Here is a 15,124-nt window from a genome sequence, read left to right as displayed (position 1 = left end):
TCATCACTTTCTGAACGCACCATGTATATTGGTCTCTGTGGTCTACGAAAATGCCGCCTAAACCCTTTTTGATGAAGATTAGTGTATAATTTTGCTCATATGTTAAGAAAATTACTCTGTACGAACCATTTTTAATCAGTTTGAGAAATAATATATAATTTAAATTGCACATAAAAGGTTTCAAAATATGTTGATTATTTTTCTCCTATTGCTCATGGAAAAGCTCAAAAGTTATTAATTTTTCATCAAAATATTGTAGTTTACCTAATTAACGATTAATAAACACGTCAACAAGGATAAATGTTGATAAAAAGTGTAGTTTTGTGTTTATAAACATAGCCCATGTGTATAGCCAACGTGTGGGGTACCCGGGTACCCGGGTGCCACTGGGCGGGAGTTAATTTCATCGGGCAATAATTACCTTTAAATATGAGTTATCAATACAATTTCAACGCCAATTCGGCTTGAAATGAGTTGTACTTTGGGGATCCGGAGTTTCGTAAAAAAATATTGACGGGAAGGCATTCATTTTTTCGTTGAAACTTGAAATGGGTACCCGGGTACCCGGGTGCCCAACCGAGGGTTAAGGAATTGAGGGTTTATTCAACTTTTTGTGTCAGAATCTGTATTAAGAATAAACGATTATACCATAAAACTGTTAGCTAACATAAACTGTAAATTCGGGGAAGAATCACTGTAAAACGAGTGATCTGTCGATCTTTTTACAGAGGAGCAACAATGTAATACGTAAATTAGGTAGGGGAAAGGGTGCTGGAAAATATTTAACCAAATCTTTAGAGATTAAAAATAAAACCCTACTAATGAACGGTGACGGATGCCCAGACGGAAGATCTACCCTTTTCTCAGTGCGTGGAGCCAATTTTTATCTCAATTCTCAGTAAGAGGCATTCGTACTACCACAGCAATTCACTAGAATGTAATCAAATTTGTATCACCGAAATTGAATCGAGTGATATGAAGAGTGAGCGATGAAGACAACCGGTAACGCGTGCGAAGCCGATCAAAAAAGGTGTTTAAATAAAGGCCAGACACTCATCGAAACGCGGTCGCGTCGAAATTTGAAACAAAACTTCTCAGTTCATCATCGAGCCTGAGCTTAAACAAAAACTTCACAACGTCCTTCGAGCATGCGTTGTAGCAAGTCGTTTCGAACACTAAACATAAGAACGCATTTTATTTTGGATTTAGATGAAGTTTTGAAGTATAACTTACCAACGACGACTGTCGCTTGCTTATGGCTTATCATAATCACAATGGATGCAATTAATTTGAAAACAATATTGTTGGCCATCATTTTGATAATGCAGTAGACTTAATTGTTATTTAAAATTAATTCTCTCACTGACACCTTCATTAATCAAACAATAGTGTAACCATCTTTTATGATTTACTTATGAACGTTAACTCTTCATCATACGATTTTACGCACTTCCTAACAACACTTTTCTATCGAACTGTTTCTGACTGCGAGTTGTTTGTGACTGCGAGGCGACAAACAGTTTATATCTTCTTAGGGGTTGAGCTCAGGATTATACTCATATCTTATTTCATAGAATTTACTATCATACCAGCTATCATATGGATTCTGCTAACGGTAGAAGCTTCCAAGAAAGAATTTTTCTTAGAAGTTTATCACAAACGCAGGTTCAGCTTTTGATGCTTTCGCTAGTGATAAGGTACCATGAGTTATCGTTATCAACCATGACACCCTATGAAGGGAAGGAAATAGGGGAGCGCACTTGATTGAATAAAACAATCAAATGTTTCTTATATCGATAGAATTTTGAATTATAATGTAAACATACAACCCATGCTGGCGTTTTCTTTTGGTCAGAGTATATATTTAGCAGGTTTCAGAGTATGACATAACAGCTGCCCAGCTTCAGTAAGATGACGAGTTTCTTTCAACGATACGGTTCACAAAAGCCGGCGATAACCCACGATTTGGTGCCTCTTTATCTGAAATTGCAAACGCGACAATCGTACAAATGTCGACACAGTTCGATTATGTGAATTATCTTTACGCTGGGGAAAGTCGTATCTGCGACTGTGATAACAACACTTTAAGGGGTTCCGTAGCAGAATTGTCATAAATCGCGACAGCAGAACAGTGATGCAAACCTGCTGTATGGGATTTGCCCGTCGGGTGCCGGCTGTTTCTTAGCTGTGGTGCAACAGGAAAAACGGCCAAAGTTAGGGAAAAATTAAAAAATATCAATTCATGCCAAGGTCTGCCATTATCGTACGACAATGAGAAACATTCTTGCACCTGTAAAACACGAAAGTTATCCGAAAAAAGGTGAATCAAATCGTGGAGTCTAATCTGCTTGCGTATCCTGATCGGTACTACACGTGGCAAAATCTGCGACATTTTAATTGATACAAATATGCTCACGAACGGCTGATATTTGTGCATAAAACGTCGCACGTGTATGTGTCGTTTACCACACTAACATATAATTATACGTCTGGTTGGATGTGGTTTACATTTCAGACATTTTCTTTATTTAAAATAATACGCGTATACAATTATTAACTATCACTTATACTACCCAAACCCTAAGTGGACCTAAGTTAAAATAGACCATTGTTCGTCTGAAAAAAATGTGTTGTGAGCAGCGTGCGTCTTCAGAAATATCCGAGATCTGGCAACTCTATCGGTCACATTTTAGCGAGGCAAACCGTGAACCCTCTGGTTCTCCAAAGGACTATATCCAAGGTCCTTCTTAATAATTTTGCAAGCAGGTGTGCGTCATTTTCATATCACGCGCTATTTTTCTTGTCGAGTGTTCCGGATTTCACCGTTTATGCTCCTTGACCGCCTTATTATCACTGGAGTGCGTACAGTCCGTGTTTCCCTCGGTTTTACGTTTCAAGGATAACCATGCCACTATCTTTGAATCGTTTGATGGTCCTGTGCACGAATATTCTGGACAAATTCAGATGCGATAGCTTGATTCTTATCTGATATTTGGTTAGGTTTCGAAGATGTAACATCATAATTTGTTTTCTAGACTAATCCATTTCAATTTTCTAGAAAACAAAACCAAACCAACAAACCGGTTCATTTACCATAAATGTAGAAACTTCGGGTTAAATTTATTTTCTTTAAAAAAGTAAAATGAAGTACTTTTTAAAGCAATTAAGTAATTTCTTGATAATTTGGATGGATAGAGCCGTTATTGGTATGATTTGAACCATGAGGAACCCACCATAGCACATCGTAAGTTCAAAGCAAAAATTCGTTGGTGAGGGTTTGGTGTCGAGTGTAACTTGCTCATCACATACAGCTTTCCACTTTTGAATTTCAACTCAAATGATTTCAGGGATGTCAAAGGAAACTTTGGAAAACAGTTTTTATTCATCTAACGGGGATTAAAGCCTTTTATTACCGGACAATAACACATCAGTTAATTTTCGCCAACAATTAAATGCATGGTTTGGAGACAAGAACATCCCTTTAACCAAGTGTCCGGCATGCATTTCTTATTGCAAGTGCATAAAAAACTTTTCGGGTTTGTTATTTGGATTGGTTTCGTATAAAAATCGGTAAATTAAAAATAATTCGAGTTTAAGTCAGTCCATTGACGACTGTTCGAGTGAAATTAAATAGAAAACACGTTAAATCTAATCGGAACCTATGGCAAATTACAGTTTTGGATTTGATAGAAATACAGGCAGTAATAAAAAATACCAACTTGCACATTGCTTCGAAAAACTATTCGAAACATCAATTTTTTATAAGGTGCAGCCATACGAATGTCCATGTGAAATTTTAAATTTTCCTCATATTTTCTCGAAAACAAGCCCTACACGTTTTTGTTAATCGTTTGCAATGAAAAAAATGGCTAGTTTGAGAAAAACGAGAAAACTGGAAAAAACTATCTGCGGCCATACGAATGTCTATCACTGTACTAATCCATAAAAAAGGAATGGCAAAGAAATGAATAAAACAATGGGAATGCTATTGCTCAATCCTATGATGAAACTCTGGTGCAGTCTGGTGTCGCAGGGGCCATTTCGTCTGGAGGACCAAGAAAAGCTAAATAATCCATCTGGTTTCGTTCCCTTCTCATAATATTCATTGCTAAGTATGGTTCGTTGAGCTGCCAGTAATGCTGTAAAAAAAAGATTGTAAGTATCTCAAATTACCAACTCGGGCAGATACTTACATCTTTCAGTTCATTTGGTAGCATGTCGTTAAATCGACATTTTAGATCATAGAATGAAGGTCGAGTTTCTGGATTAACGTACCAGCAATGAAGCATCACATCATAGATGTTTTGATTCGCATACTGTGGCTGATCCATGCGGTAGCCATCGCGTATCTTATGATACAGTTGTTCATTGGCATCCAATCCAGGATATGGTACTTGCCCCAAGGAAAACAGCTCCCACAGCACAATACCGTAAGCCCAGACATCCGAGGATATGCTGAACACATTATCGGCAATGCATTCCAACGCTAACCACTTGAATGGCAACGGATCTTCGCCTTTTTTCTTGTAGTTGTTTCTTCGGTAGATCGAGCGAGCCAATCCAAAGTCACAAATTTTAACCACGTTATTGTAAGATAAAAGCACATTCCTGGTGGCCAAGTCTCCGTGTACCACTTCTCGCGAAGCAAGATAAGCCATTCCAGTTGCAATCTGTGAGGCCCAGCACACCAAATCGGTTGTATTAATAATTCGTTGTGCAGCATGGTTTTCTTTGTCTGGAATAAAATATGTAAAGCAATAACATTAGATCATATCGATTAAGTTTCATATTATATGCTATTCCAATATCATACTTTTCATCGGTAGCATGGCCATGGCCTCTGTACTGCATCCTTCTACATTTTCTGAATGGTTCATCTGTGTCACATTTTGTAGTTCTGCTTCCACATCATTGTGAACAGAATCAGTAGGTTGATCAATAGTATAATTATTGGCACTGTTCACAGGAAAAAATGTGCTGTGTTGCCATTCTATCTCATCTGTTCGAGGATTAATTAGATCGATAAAGTTATCTCGATTTTTCAGTAGCACGCTTTGAACGCTACCATATGGGCAATATTCCAGAATAACCATCAATTCACCTGCACCGAGATAAAATAATTGTGATGTAATACTAAAACAATTTTCCAGAGGTGTGCAGCTTACGTTTTGCAATGTTTGTGGTCACCGCTCCAAGTAAGTTCACCACATTCAGGTGCTGTCCCAAATGGATCATTATCTTCAGCTCTAAGACAAGTGCACGTATAGCTTGACTGTCGTTTTTGTGTTTGACCATCTTTACGGCGACTGTCGTGGATTCTTCGTGTGCCACTATGTTAGAAGCAGTCGCTTTCATAACTATCCCGAAGGCACCCTGTCCCAGCTGATTTGAAAATTCGATCCGATCTTTGGGGAATTCGTAATCTGTTTCGTATGGAAGAAGCTCAGCTTGCTCATGAAGAGCCACTGCTGTATTAAAACCGTTCATGTCTCCTGCATCGAAATTGGTCAATCCTGCTGCTTTCATGATAGCCACATCCTTTTTTTTCTTACAAAAGTACACGAAGAAAAACAAATAAATCACCAACACTGGTATCGTCACGACTGATACCATCATAGAGACAGAGGAATTGTTCACCATTGACGCTAGGGAAAAGAAAGAATAATAAATTCATTGATGATAAAGTGACAACATTGGTGATTTATATTTGTTACTTACTTCTTACAGTAAGGTTCCATGACTTCTTGGTGCTGTTCTTATCATTTTTTGTTATACACTCGTACAACCCTGAATCATACGGCACCGGATGACTTATCGTAAGAGAGGTACTGTTCGTGTAAGTCGCTGTAAAGGTACCATCCTCATTGTAAATCTCGCCATTCTTGAGCCAAATGAATTTTGATTGTGTTGTTTCGTGAACGTCACAGGTGAAGTTCACTTTCGTTAGCATATTTACAGTAACATTTTGAATCTCGGATGTATACGTCAGTAATCGAGAATCCCATGGTGTCAGCACCTCCAAAGGAATGCTCACGTAGTCCTCGAAACCATTGCGTAATTTGACGCGACAGGATATGTTTCCTGATTGTTCCAAAGATACGTTTTCAATGGTTATCTGACCATTCCAGGTCAATAAATCACTTGAATATTTAATGTTTGTTCCATTGGACTCCAGTATAGTGCGACCATTGAATTCGAACCGAATGTCATTTGTGTAAATTAGGTTTAAAGCTCGACAAATGTAATTTACAGTATCTCCAATCGTAACCAGGTCTTGTGACATCACGCGATTTAGAGCAATCTCCTTTGTTATACCCTTTATCATTAGCTCGGCTTGAGTTATTGCATTTCCTTCTGGATTACTTGCAATGCAATACACCGTTCCTGGTTGGGTAGCGCTTGTAGTTGATGTAGCGATTGTATAAATGTCTGTTCTATTAACGATATGTGGTGCCTGGTAAATGAACAAACATATGGTGAGCCTATAGATATCTTATACTGCATATAGTGAGAGCCTACATTCATTTCAGTTAAGGTTGTCGAATTTGCAGAACAGTTTGCCCATGGAACGTCAGGGCATGGTTGAAATCTGAATTCAACTTGTGATAGCGGGTAACCGGTCACGTTACAAGAGAATTCAACCGTTTCGTTTGTATGAGTGGCCAATTTACTTTCCATTTGCACAGTAGGTTTGTCTAGATTAATCGACGAAAGGTGATCATTGTTGAAACGATCGAGTTTAATTTTATTCGTGCCAGGATATGTTTTTGTACTCACCATGAACGTAAACGGTCATGTTGTGCATTTTCCATCCATTACCTGCTCGCACGTGAACTGTATACACGCCGGTATCATGTATCGTCGGATCGTTGATTTTTAATATCAACCGATCCTCGGTAACTTCCATTTGATATTTACCGGACAAGCTGTTTATAAGCAACTTGTGGGTATCCTTTGTCCATGAATATGATATTTTTGATGGATATGCCAGGTATTGTACGATGATATAAATCATCTTGAATGTGCCGGAGCTGCTTCGTTTTCGATTGATTACAGCACGATTATTCAATCCATTCAGTACAACATAGTCTTTAGATGTTTCACGAACATTCAACTTGTAGGTGTGATAGTTAATGTTGTACTTCCCATCTGACACTTCACAACGATAGATTTTTCCATCCTGCACTGTTGCGTTTTCAATAATCAGCTCTCTTGAAAATACGACGCGGTTGCTCAGTTCAGGATGTGGTGTCTTTTCCAGCATTCTTATTCTCATCCTTTGATTCTGGGAGATAACAAGTGCATTGTTTCTGTTATTGGATGAGCAAGATTAATTTCATAAATCTGTAATCAACTCACTGTGCCTGTAGCCGGAGGAAAAATGTTCCAAGATATTTGTACAGTTTGGCTGGGTGAAACTGTGATACTACAATTGAGTCTGATTAGTGCTCCTTGCAGTACAAAATTATCAGTACTGCTGGTGATGATGGGCTCGGGAAGATCTATAAATATTAAAAATTACAGGAAATTAATAGGCATAATAATAATTTAAGTCGTACAGATTCTTTACAAGTTTGTTTAGTTTTATAAAATAATTGTTTGTCTCGATTTGTTTAAGTATTCATGTTGGGAAAACATATCTACTATGTGTCAGTTAATGGTGGTTTGTCTGAAACCAATTAGTTTAGCATTTAGCTAGTTTCCCTTAGAAAGTCGGTTTTTGTTAGTTGAAATCTTGAAGACTTACCGTTTTTGACTGTCACTTGCATCGTATAGTTAACAGTGTCGGATTTGCAGTAAAGCTTTCCATCTTCAGAAAGTAACAGTGATTTGGAAACAGTAAATCCTTTGGTCGGGTTGAAGTCCGTCAAGCACTCATTGAACTGAGAAAATGCAATCCAGGATCTTAGTTCAGTTGGTTATGCAAAGTGTTTGCATAATATCTCACCTTGTTGCATAACTCAACCTCGACATCCCGGTAAGAAGCCTTACATGGAATATACCCTCCCTCTTTTTGGACGTAATGTATGTTCGGCACGGGTACAAGAGGCTGTGCGAGGTCTTTTACGAACACGTAAATACTGGAGGCAATTTCCTCGGACGCCATCTCGTTCAAATGTGTCACTAACTTTTCATCTATTTTATCTAAAGGTACACAATAGTATCGGCCAACCATTGTCGCCGATGCATTCCTCATGGTGAGATAGGTACCGTGGGGATTTTTAGTATCCCCTGTGTAAAAGGGAGTGCTAGTGTAATTCTGAGGTTCCTGTAAATGGATTTCATCAGTTAGTGATGGTTCTCTTCTTCCTCCTGAAGTAGCTAGACTTTCAACAAATATCTTACCCAGTCGAACCAGGGATCATAGTGCTTCCAAACAACTGGACGGCGGAATGTACAATTTACCTTCCAGGTAATGCCGTAGGGTAGTTCTATTTCATCATCTAATGTATCGATGATCGGCGCGGTATGTTTTTCATAATCTATTGAACATATAAGTCGTAAAAGAATTGTAGAGAATGTTTTTTTTTGTAAAGATATGTGAGACGCATTCTCACAGTATATTACGAATGAACAGCCTGGATACATCAAGGAAGAGTGTAATTACAAAAAAGGGCCAAACGATAAACATCTTTGTCAATTTCCAGCTTTGTTGCAAGCGAATGTATAGGCAAGCTAGCGATACAAAACTAACCGATAAGCACAAGGACCACTGCCGTCATGCATACCCGTGCGAAGACGCGCATGGCATCATCACTGTGTCGGATCTAGTTGTTCGAATGCCGCTCGTGGTTTTCTGCCACGCTAACAAGGGCTTGCAGTACCTGACCTAACCTTGTGTTCCACATGGACCAGTTGCTGCGGAACGTTACGTACGACGTATAATTTGATAGATTTGGTTTATGGAAGTTACAGCCCGATCACCACCATCACCCGGCCAACGTGCAGCCAAACGACACCGCTACGCCAGCAGCAACGCCAGCAAAGCAACGGCACCAACGATCAGTCGATCAGTAGCGACGTCATCGGACACCGTCTGCGATCGCCATTCCAAAATTGTCAACTATGCAGTTCCCACACTTTAGTTAATAAACAAGTCAGTGGCAGTGTGTTACTGGCTTCCGACCCGGACAGACGAAAAAGGATAACTTGGATTATTTCAACAGATCTTTGTTTACAAACTTCAGATCCAACCATTTAAATGGTTTGTTCGTCCAACCATAAATGGTTGCGAGTTTGGAATCACAAACTGACCTATTATAACAATAAGTAAATAAGGTTCCACAAAGCATTTCAATTCATGATAAGACCTTTTAAAGTTCAACACACTCGGTTTTCCTTGTCATTCTTAGCACCTGTAACTAAGTAATCTAATCAACGAAACATATGACTAATCAAAGCGACTCAAACTGAACTGGACCGAATTCTCACCGTTATCCTTGAGCGGCGCATAAACTATTGACATGATAGCGAAAATTATAGCTAGACGTTTTTGAAATTCATTTCCTATTGCGGCATGAAGATTTTCTGTGCACTATTATATAAAAACAGAAATCAAGGTAACGCTAATTTGCAAATAATTTTATAGCGATATTCCGATGGTAGGACTGCACTTTATGTGCTCTACACTATAATTTGCAAGAGTAGAGCCAGGGATAGACGAAGCGTATACTCTAGTATAAACTCAGAGTGTAATGCCAAAAAGATGATGCTTATGTCAAAAAGTTTATAGGCCTACGGAGCGTAAAACCGAGTGTAAAAGCAAGCGTAAACTTAGCACCAACATGAAGTGTAGCGATATGAAGAGTTGAATGTTCTACAATCACTAATATACAACATCTTAAAATATATGAAAAAATGGTAAGAAATCAACTTATCTCGTCGATTTATGTTTTTTGTGGCTAAAAACACATTTCATTGAATGTAATTGCATAATGTAATTGCAGGTGCTTGAATAGAATTGTAGTTGACGTTCGGTATAATCTTTTATGCGATCATGCCTGCCACACAAAGCGAAAACTTTTTGGCATTACATTCTGCGTTTACACTATAGTTTACGCTTCATGTATCCCCGGCTTAGCCCCTGTTAATCTGAATTTGTTCGGTCAACGCAGTACACTTTCAATCGAGAATGTTAGTTCCGATACGATTCAAGGAGACTAAACGTATGCACACTCCACTGGCGTCTTTCTTTCGTTTTAGCTAAAGTTTCTTTCGTTTTAGCTAATCTTATCTTAGCTAAACCTTATCAATCTATGATTTATGACTAATGTAATTACGAAAGTATAGCCGCGTGGATGAATGCTTGACTCAGACAGCAAATGAATTTAGACTTATTAACTTACACTTATGGCCAAATAAATAGGTAACGATAAACGTAAATAGGTAATAAACGATATTATTAGTCTAAAAACCTTTCGTAAGCGGCTACAAGAGGCTAATCTACCAGGACGAATTGCACGAAAAGTGCCACTGTTGTGCAAAAAAAATTGCAGATGAGGAAACTGTGTGCAGATCAATATCGTTATTGGCAAGGTACTGAAGGTAGCAAAAAGTGGCGTAAAAGTTTATGGAGCATCGATACTAAAATAAATTTATTTAGTTAGGACTCTCAGCGCAATGTACGACTACCTGTTGGCAAAGAATTCCTCGCTTCACAAAAAAAATGTAAAACATGTTGGAGGAAGGATCATGATTTTGGGGATGTTTTTCGCGGATTGGTGTTGGTCCCCATTTTCAAAATAAAGGGCGCAATGCTGTTGAGTATAATTCAATTATGGAAGAGGTAATGCTACCTCACGCAGAAGAAATCATGCCTCTAAGATGGGTATTTCCACATGACAACGATCCAAACCATATATCAAAACATATGAAATCATGTTTTGTTGGAAATAATGTGTCAGTTTTGTTTTGGCCATGCCAATATACTGACCTAAATCCAATTGGAAACTTGTGTAATACCTTTAAGAAAAAGTTAGTTGGATAACATTTTTGAAACAGACATGAATAGTGGAAAAAGTGCAGCTGGAATGGTCTTTCATTCCAGTGAAAACTTGTCACGATTCGGTCGATTCAATGCCTAGAAGAGTGCATAAAGTTCTTCAAAAAAATGAGGGATACATTGTATACTGACTAATGTTGAAAATATACTATAGACTTTTGATATTAGCAAAAGAAAACCGAGTTAGTTAATTAATGTTGGCCCTATTCAGTGATTTACCTATTTTCTTGGCCAGCTATTTTTAAATGAATTCTATTATAATTAACCAATTCCTTGCAATTATATTCCTTTTGCATTTTCTTTGTATTATTTTTGGTTCTACTATTTTGTGCTATCATTGGAATACCTATGGATACAATAGATTTTGAAAAATGACCAAATATTGCAGTTTAAAAACATTTAAGCGGCCCATAGACGCTCAACTTTATTTGCCAATACTTGCATGCAAGTTGATTGACACCAATATATTTATCGTGTGTGGGCTACACTGAAGCTTATATCAAAAAAGTTGAAGATTTTCAGCCAGCTGAAAATATATTGAGGACGCTGAATATTGGTGTCGTCTGTGGGCCACAGCGACGAACACGATGCGTCTGTGGCCCTGGTTGATGAAACATTGAGGACTAGGTCAATGTTGCCCATATATATAAATAAAACGACAATTCGACGCAATTGATGTATCCAAAATATTGCTAAATAAAATTGAGCGTCTATGAGCCGCTTAAGAGTAAAAAATACTGTTTCAAGCAGTGACCTGGTGCGGGCGAATCATTTCACGGCGTATCGCGTAATGACGCTCATCAACTCTGACTGCCTCGGCTGTGCATTCGCTGGAGACACTCACCCGGGAATACAGTCGTAAACTTTCGTATAGCCGCAGGTAGTTTTTTCGAGGATTCTGAACTAGCTCTCAAACTAGCCATTCTTTTTTCATTTGGAATGATACTAACGGTTTATTTTGTCTTTGTTTACAACACATATTGACGAAAAAAACGTGTAGGACTTGTTTTCGAGAAAATATGAGGAAAATTTAAAATTTCACATGGACATTCGTATGGCTGCACCTTATAAAAAATTGATGTTTCGAATAGTTTTTCGAAGCAATGTGCAAGTTGGTATTTTTTATTACTGCCTGTATTTCTATCAAATCCAAAACTGTAATTTGCCATAGGTTCCGATTAGATTTAACGTGTTTTCTATTTAATTTCACTCGAACAGTCGTCAATGGACTGACTTAAACTCGAATTATTTTTAATTTACCGATTTTTATACGAAACCAATCCAAATAACATACCCGAAAAGTTTTTTATGCACTTGCAATAAGAAATGCATGCCGGACACTTGGTTAAAGGGATGTTCTTGTCTCCAAACCATGCATTTAATTGTTGGCGAAAATTAACTGATGTGTTATTGTCCGGTAATAAAAGGCTTTAATCCCCGTTAGATGAATAAAAACTGTTTTCCAAAGTTTCCTTTGACATCCCTGAAATCATTTGAGTTGAAATTAAAAAAGTGGAAAGCTGTATGTGATGAGCAAGTTACACTCGACACCAAACCCTCACCAACGATTTTTTGCTTTGAACTTACGATGTGCTATGGTGGGTTCCTCATGGTTCAAATCATACCAATAACGGCTCTATCCATCCAAATTATCAAGAAATTACTGAATTGCTTTAAAAAGTACTTCATTTTGCTTTTATTTTACCTACGTTACCAAATTTATGGTAAATGAGCCGGTGGTCGTTTTGGGTATTAATCAACTTTGGCTTTGCTTTGAGTTTTCTCCCAAATTTATGATTTGTTTATGCTCCGTTATGTACAAAATACGACTGGTTATTGCTGATCCATCCATATTTCCTTTAATTTGCCCAAAAGATTGTCAATTTCTGGAAATTACGGATGGATTTCCCATACATACCGATAATTGAAACAATAGAGCGATTAGAATTGCCGTTTATCAAAAATAGCAATTCTAAACCATTAAATAATCTGGAATAGATCTACTATTGAACAAAAATTACAACAATTGAATACATTGTAACGATTTTGGCGAAATATATATTTTCTTTCACTGCGGTTATACGAATGTCTAGCTTAAAACAGCTGAAATCTGACGATTACTCACATTTTGGCACATAGCACTCACAATTACCCACGTATCTAAACCAAATTTTATGTGTATACTAGTCACAAGTGTACTAATACAATAAACGGTCGATACCGTAAAATAATGCATCCGTTCGTATTTTATTGCCGTTTTACTCCTAACCCGAGTAGCATAGTTGCATTACTTTCGGGGGAAAAGTTGGGAGAAGGGAAGAAACGGGGCAATCCTCGTGTTGCGTTCCAATCCTTCATGTACGCGTGAAAAAGAGTGAGCATGATACAGGATGAGAGGTCCGATTCCGTCGCAATCGCCCGAAAGTAATGCAACTATGTTACTTGGGTCCTACTTGGTTTGTAACACCCATTGTACTCGCATCGAAATTTGAATCAAAAAGTTTTAGTTAATCAAAACGCATCCTAAATCGAAAATGAGCTCAAACAAATACTTCACTACGTTGCTCATCCTCGTGCTTGAGTAGGAAAAAAATCGTCACTCATATAATAATCCGAAAAATACCTATGACTCTGGATTTGTTAAGTGTTTGAGCAAACTAAACATGTCAAGTGTAACTTACCAATTTCGACTGACGCTTGCACGAGCCCAATTAAAATCAAAATGAATGCAATTGATGGGGATACACTTCTGTTGGCCATTATTTTGTTAATGCAGTTCTTATTTTAAATTATTCCTCACATTGACACCTTAATTTTCCAAACTATGGTGTAACCATATCTAATGATTTCATTATGAACGAAAACTGTTCATTAAACGATTTTACGAACTTACTAACTACACTTTGCTGTCGAACTGTTTCTTACAACGAGTTGCTTGTGACTGCGGGGTGGCAAACTGTTCATATCTCTTGGTAGCTCAGTGTTATACTCATATCTTATTTCACAAAATTTATTATCAAACCAGCTATCAAATGGATTCTGCTAATGGTAGGAGCTTCCAAGAAAGATTTTTGATAGAAGTTTATCATAAACGCAGGTTCAGCTATTGATGCTTTCGCTAGTATTAGCAATAACTTTAAGAGCAAGATAATCATTATCGGTTATGATAAGGTACCATGAGTTATCGTTATCAACCATGACACCCTATGAAGGGAAGGAAATAGGGGAGCGCACTTGATTGAATAAAACAATCAAATGTTTCTTATATCGATAGAATTTTGAATTATAATGTAAACATACAACCCATGCTGGCGTTTTCTTTTGGTCAGAGTATATATTTAGCAGGTTTCAGAGTATGACATAACAGCTGCCCAGCTTCAGTAAGATGACGAGTTTCTTTCAACGATACGGTTCACAAAAGCCGGCGATAACCCACGATTTGGTGCCTCTTTATCTGAAATTGCAAACGCGACAATCGTACAAATGTCGACACAGTTCGATTATGTGAATTATCTTTACGCTGGGGAAAGTCGTATCTGCGACTGTGATAACAACACTTTAAGGGGTTCCGTAGCAGAATTGTCATAAATCGCGACAGCAGAACAGTGAAGCAAACCTGCTGTATGGGATTTGCCCGTCGGGTGCCGGCTGTTTCTTAGCTGTGGTGCAACAGGAAAAACGGCCAAAGTTAGGGAAAAATTAAAAAATATCAATTCATGCCAAGGTCTGCCATTATCGTACGACAATGAGAAACATTCTTGCACCTGTAAAACACGAAAGTTATCCGAAAAAAGGTGAATCAAATCGTGGAGTCTAATCTGCTTGCGTATCCTGATCGGTACTACACGTGGCAAAATCTGCGACATTTTAATTGATACAAATATGCTCACGAACGGCTGATATTTGTGCATAAAACGTCGCACGTGTATGTGTCGTTTACCACACTAACATATAATTATACGTCTGGTTGGATGTGATTTACATTTCAGACATTTTCTTTATTTAAAATAATACGCGTATACAATTATTAACTATCACTTATACTACCCAAACCCTAAGTCTACACAAGTTTACAATGTCTACATACAGGGTGGCAACGTCGAAGTGATTCACCTAAACTAT

Source organism: Anopheles aquasalis, chromosome 2 (genome assembly GCF_943734665.1).
Source record: "Anopheles aquasalis chromosome 2, idAnoAquaMG_Q_19, whole genome shotgun sequence".
NCBI classification, from domain to species: Eukaryota; Metazoa; Arthropoda; class Insecta; order Diptera; family Culicidae; genus Anopheles; species Anopheles aquasalis.
The sequence above is the reverse complement of the archived record's forward strand: the minus strand, read 5'-3'. Positions refer to the sequence as shown.